At 46.3% G+C, this 6,270-nt stretch overlaps 1 protein-coding gene across 4 annotated transcripts in view; it reads left to right on the top strand.

Annotated features, from left to right (window-relative positions):
- Positions 1-5,349: 5,349 nt before the first annotated feature.
- The window catches only part of MCTP2 (multiple C2 and transmembrane domain containing 2), a gene marked incomplete at its 3' end in the record, with an annotated part of 246,209 nt that continues 245,288 nt past the window's right edge, over positions 5,350-6,270 (top strand). For 3 of the 4 annotated variants that reach the window (XM_081228579.1, XM_081228580.1, XM_081228577.1), the window contains exon 1: positions 5,350-5,452. The remainder of the gene's footprint in view (positions 5,453-6,270) is intronic. The other variant, XM_081228578.1, reaches the window with a different exon arrangement.

Here is a 6,270-nt window from a genome sequence, read left to right as displayed (position 1 = left end):
AAGCCCCATGTGTTTCCTAACTACTCTTCAATCCATTCATTAGTGATTCTGTATTTTCTTTGTAGGTCATCATAACAGCCAGTAATTGGAGGCTGAATTAAAACTTAATTCAAATTATATGTCCCAGGAGGTCACAAAGACAGACGGGAGGCTTCAAGTCCAAAACTTGTTAATGTCTTCAACCAAAAGTGTTGTTATTATTTCTCTCTATGTATCTATATTTAAATTTTCTGATTACTTGAGTGAACAATTATGGAAATATTGCTGAGCAGGTCTGGCTTCATTCTCTGAATTGATCTTCTCTTGCCTGTTGAGTATGGGTTCATCCCAGTACTGTGCGCTAGGCTTCACCCATCAGGATCTCCTTTCTCAGCCCTTGGGGCTGTGTGGAGTCACCGCTCCTGCTAATTCTCTTATATATTTTCTACCTGGTCTCCTGCACCTGACGCTGTACTTTACTCCCTGGGCCCTGCAGGTGCTGCTGTCAGAGACTTTTCCCTCTGAAAATCTGTCCTGCTTATTTGTTTACATATCTTTTCCCACAGAAAAATGTGAATCCCTGGAGGGCAGAAGCTATCATATTTTATTTATCTTATATCCACAGTGTTTATTTTAGAGGTTGGACATATTGTTGATCAGGGGACACAAATGGCTACCTGGCATCTGGCCACCTGCATGCTTTGGCCAGCAGAGAAGTTAACAAGAATAGAATTTGAATGCCTTTAGGTGGGCATGTGCTCTGCAGGTTTTGACAGTCTCTCTTTTCTTGAATGTGGCCACAGTCACACATTGATCTCACCAGCCTGGCCCCTGTAAGCATCCTAGTGTGTGGCCCTGGTTGTCACTGCTCAGTGGATGTTATGCAGACAAATGTGTCGATGGATGTACATCTTATTGAATGGAAAAATCAATTATTATCTTAATACCCTGGCCTTGAAAATTCCTTTCATTTCATCTCAGACTTAGGACAGTAAGTTAGAAAAATATAACTCTATTATACAACATATGAAAAAGCATTTCTGAACATTTGACAGAGATAGGTCACCCTGAGCATTGTCACAGTCAAATTAGAGAGGAAAACAAATTCACTTGAGTTACTTATGGAACCCAGAGGATGCAAACAGACTGACTGCTGTGGGAAAGTCTAGATTTGCATTCCTGAGATGATGGACAAGTTCTAGCTTGATCACTGTAATTTTAAAAACAATGATCCTGACTAACATTTTCAGTGTAAATTCAACAATCCACTTCTCAGGGCTGATCCTAAGATGCTCTTCACTATCACCAGTGGAAACACAGTAGAGCACATTCTAGAAAAGTGATTCCACAGGGAGCCACAGCAATGATGTACAGTGTGAAATGCACTCCTGATCTGGTTTACTTTGGAAGAAGGTCTAAGCACTTAGCTAGATTGGATGGAATTCACATCACCAGATGTGTTGGTGATAAGCGAGAACCCTTGAGCCAGGTCAAGCTTCACCTGAAAGCAGTAAATTTGGGTCTGCTTAACCCATCAGATGAACGGGGTATTAAAGCTCTTAAGATTTACCCTCCATGTCTCTAATAATTTTAACTTTTTAAAAGCAACTATTAGCATATGTTCATCCTGGTCATAGAAATTCTCGCTCGTAGAAAGCATAATATCCACAAAAGTGTAACCTTTAGCAACTTAGTACCTGTGTATATTGCTAGCTAATCAGCTTGTATTAAATATATGCCTAGATATTTTAAATAATTTGCTACATAGGATTATTATGAGTAAGATAATTAAATACTTGGTTTCCAAAGAAAGGTTTTATGATAAGTCTTCTTTCTGAGTAATTAGAAAGTAACACTCCTTTTCTGTGGGGGCCACTCCTTTGTTCAGGAAACTGAAACCCTACCAGTCACCTGCAGGAAAACACACATGTAGTTAAGTGGCAGAGCTGGGGTCTGGTGTGAGTCACTAAATTTGGTCTCTCCACAACTGCCACTATAAAAAGGGAATATGCTTTGTATAATCTGCCATGACAATTAAAAGATGGGAAAAATAATCCCTAACCAAGTAAATATAATGACAAAGCCTATTTGCACTGACAATAAAAGAAATGCCGTTTTCTCAATGCCAGGTAACAAAGTACACATGCTTCTTCCTTACAGCACACACTAAACATTTGCCACGTGGCTCATGAACTAAATTTTGCCTTAACCATGGCATTGGTTTCACCTCTTAATAGTTCTAGATTTATATGTTTATATCTCAATTGATTTTCTACTTTAGCTTTTATTGGCCCAGAAATGAAAAGAAGCACTAATGAAGATGAGATATGCAAGGTGCCAAGCCCTTAATATCTTCGTTAGCAGAACTCAGAAACCTTCTTCTTGGACATTCAGGGGAGTGGTACTCCCAAGATTAGCCCTGAGTCCTTCAATTCGAGCTGAACTGGTCTGACTGCCTGGCCAGCTCTGCTAGGATGACACAAGGAGGCCTGTCCTGATTTCCTAGGAGCAGAGAGGAGCTGGAGTTCTTGCTCTTCTGCATTTACAGACACGGTTTTCTCTCTTTTACAGAAGACTCCTTTAATCCCCTGAGCAGAGATTTCAGGTGACTATAAACATTGTAACTTGTCCTGTTTAAATTGCTCTGGCTCATTTAAACAGGCACCACAGTTGCTAATATACCTCTATGGCAGTGCTTCTGAAGGCATGACAGGTACCTTAGCTGTGACCGCAAAAAAGCACATCAGACCCCTAGAAGACACATCTGCCATTTCAAATTTTAAAAATTGAAATTATTAGATTGCCATGCAACCAAGCATATGCTCAATTATCATAGTGACAATAGGGTTGTTTCTTCAGAGGCCAAATATCTCGTTGCTCATGTGAATTAAGAAGGCGAAGGCTTCCCTGGTGGCGCAGTGGTTGAGAGTCCGCCTGCCGATGCAGGGAACGGGTTCGTGCCCCGGTCCGGGAAGATCCCACATGCCGTGGAGCGGCTGGGCCCGTGAGCCATGGCCGCTGAGCCTGCGTGTCTGGAGCCTGTGCTCCGCAACGGGAGAGGCCACAGCAGTGAGAGGTCCGCTTACCAAAAAAAAAAAAAAAAAAAAAGGCGAGACAGCGAAGACCACCTATTATAAATGCAGGAGATGTTTTTTTTTATAAAGTAACAATTATGACGTCATTGACAGTGCCCATAAGACTTGGTTCAAACCCTTTTTAAATGTAACAACAGTGTATTGAAAATTTATCAGCCACCTATATGAGTCTAGCTGCTGTTCTAAGTGCTGCTTGTGGTTAGAAAGTGAAGTTAAACTGGTTAAAGCAACAATATTATTCCCTGGGTGGAACATATTACAAAGAAGCAGGTAACATGTCTGGGCAATTAAAAAAAAAAAAAGGAAGATGGACAGAATAGGGTATAGTCGTGAGACGGAGGAGAGGAGGTATGAGCTTAGATTTCTGTGATCTTTCGATGTTTCACTTTCTGTAGCATTTAATGACTGAAAAATGCTGTTAGTCATTTTCAACCTGCGGTTAGGCTGCAGGAACCACAGAACAGGAACTCCACTGTGGCAGGAGCTAGAAGCAAAAAGCTTTTTTGTGTGGGTTCATTTACTATTTTAATTCAGTTGTATCCTTAGTCGGCTTTAAAGGTGTGGTTGCTATTTCTCCTACCCAATGCTCCTCCTCTTCTTCTGCTGCTTTATTTTCCCTGTTACCTCTGCTCTCTCAGGTAGGGGATGTAGCAGCAGGGAGAGCACAGTGGAAAAAAAGCCCAGATTTGCCATCTACCTCCGGTTTCTCTGATTCTACTACTAACTTATGTAAATTAATTATTTCTCAGAATCTATGCAACAGCTTATTATTTTAATCCCAGGTTTTTTTGTTTTGGTTTTTGTTTTGTTTTTGTTTTTGGGGGAGGGGAGGGTTGAAATTCAGAGACATTAAGTGAAGTAGCTGGTTTAACACAATTAGCTGCCAAGCCCGGATTTGATCTGACTCCAGAGTCAGTGCTTTTAACCACCAATGACCTCAATTACACTCCTCACCAGCTCTCAGACCCACAATAACCTACAGAACGGCCAGTCGGTCCAACACTCAATTAGCGGGTTTCTTTAACTCTCTTGTATCTAATTTCAAAGCTGTTTTGTGGGGGTGGTGTCTTGTGAGTTCCTGACCTCCCAGAGGGCAGGGATCTTACCAGAACATCTCTTTTTAAAGTGCCCAACGCCTTGCAGGGCACAGACTCGGTGCCCAGTAGATGCAGGCTCATTAATAGATGAGAAAAGAAAGTGACCGGGCAGAGATGAGCAGTAAATAAAGTGCAAGATTATAGCGGGAAGAGAAGAAAAAGGAAGAAGAAAAAAAAATTCAAGGGAGGGCTTCCCTGGTGGCGCAGTGGTTGGGAGTCGCCTGCCGATGCAGGGGACGCGGGTTCGTGCCCTGGTCCGGGAGGATCCCGCATGCCGCGGAACGGCTGGGCCCGTGGGCCATGGCCGCTGGGCCTGCGCGTCCGGAGCCTGTGCTCCGCGGCGGGAGAGGCCACAGCAGTGAGAGGCCCGTGTACCACACACACACACACACACACACACACACACAAAATTCAAGGGAAAGGAACAAAAGCAAATGTTTACTGAATGCCTTAGTGCCAATCATCGCACTTAGTCTCTCTTTAAGAGACTCTTTGAGTGTTCCGGCAGCTCTCTGAGTCTCCGGCAGTCACCTAATCTTTAGAAATGAGGAACTTAGGCTCAGAAACGGAGTTTCACCCACAATCGCGCGCACGTGGCACAGGTTTCATGGGTTGCCTGCCTTTGGTATCTCTTGCCAGGGTCAGGGTGGTAAAAACGGAGGCTGTTCCCTTCCCACTGATCCTTTAGGGAGCGAAGGGAACAAGGTGCGCGCTTCTGCGCAATAGCGAAGACAAGTGATTAATTAAGCAATTACAACTTTGCCAGCCGCACTTGTCCTCTTGAGTGCCAGCCACACTTGTCCACACTTTGTTCTTACTCTGAACTAAATCGTGAAGAAACTCAACTCCTTTAGTCACTACCAGACTTTTTGGACACATCTTCCTTTTCCTGTGACTCAACCCAGACGAAGGAGTTACGGGTAACCTCTTTCTCTTCTCCCAGCCATTACCCGGAATCCAGCGGCGGCCCCTTCTCTCAGCAGCCGCCGGAGCTTCCCGCCGGGGCGTCAGCGCCGGGTCGGGTGGGAGGGGGCCCCCAAGGTGACGCGCGGCCGCCGCCTCCGCCTGGAGGCTGGGCAGGCTCTCGGGGCAGCTGGAGGCGTGGCCGGTAAGAGGCGGGGCCGAGGAAGTCTGGCTGCTTTAGGAGATGCGACCGCTCTCGCCGCGTCTCGGCGGCTCCCGGTCCGTGCCAGCAGCAACAGCAGCGGCGGCGGCGGGGCCCGCGCAGGTGAGCGGCGTGCGCCGGCCTCTCTGCATCCCCTGGGACGCGGCCTCGGATAGGTGAGGGCAGTGCGGGGCTCACCTGGCCGCGAGCGCGGGCGGAGCACGCGGGTGGCTCTCTCCTTTGGGGGGTGGAGGGGTGTCCGCTGCCAACAGAACCGGGGAGTTGGGGAACCTGAGCGACCGGGAAGGGAATTCAGTGGAGCTGCTAACTCCGGAGCTGCAGGTTCAGAGTCAGAAAGGTATGTCGAGGACCGGCGTGCTGGAGGGCGCACCGGGGGATGGCAGCCTGCCCTAGGATTTCTTTGCATTTTAAAGGACCTACATTAGGTCTCCTTGGGTCGCAGCGGAGTTTGTCACCGCCACCTCCGGGACTCTTTGTGGAGAGGTCAGTCCCTCACTTGGGTGGGATTGGATGCGCTCCCTTCGTGGAGACCCGGAGAGTCCGCTTCGGTTCCTTGCGCGGACATTTGCTCACCCCGCACGAGAGTTGAAAGCCTTCTGATAATTGTGTAGGTTCTAGAGTGTCTTCTCACATTAAAAAAATAATAATAATAATGTGATGGTGGTGGCGACCTCGAGAGGCAATTGCTTCCGCAATTAGTTCCCCAGTGCACTGTCCATTTGTTAAGCAAATGGTGCGTTGATGGCTTTTAAATATGGTTGGGTTTCCATGAAGTGGATTAGAACGTCTGAATGAACTTATGCGCGCTGTGTGAAGGTTTCACCCGTGTCTAGGTGCTTACCTGAGTCTGTTCTAGAAGTTCCATCGGCATCGGGAACTTAAAGTTACCAAACAGCCTCCCGGTGAACCTGGGGACTCTAGAAAACCTGTTTCATCGACACACCGAATCACAAACAGGTCTATGGATTGCGAT

Source organism: Mesoplodon bidens (genome assembly GCF_964165515.1).
Source record: "Mesoplodon bidens genome assembly, chromosome: 3".
Classification (NCBI taxonomy): Eukaryota; Metazoa; Chordata; class Mammalia; order Artiodactyla; family Ziphiidae; genus Mesoplodon; species Mesoplodon bidens.
This window is presented reverse-complemented; position numbering and strand designations above follow the sequence as displayed.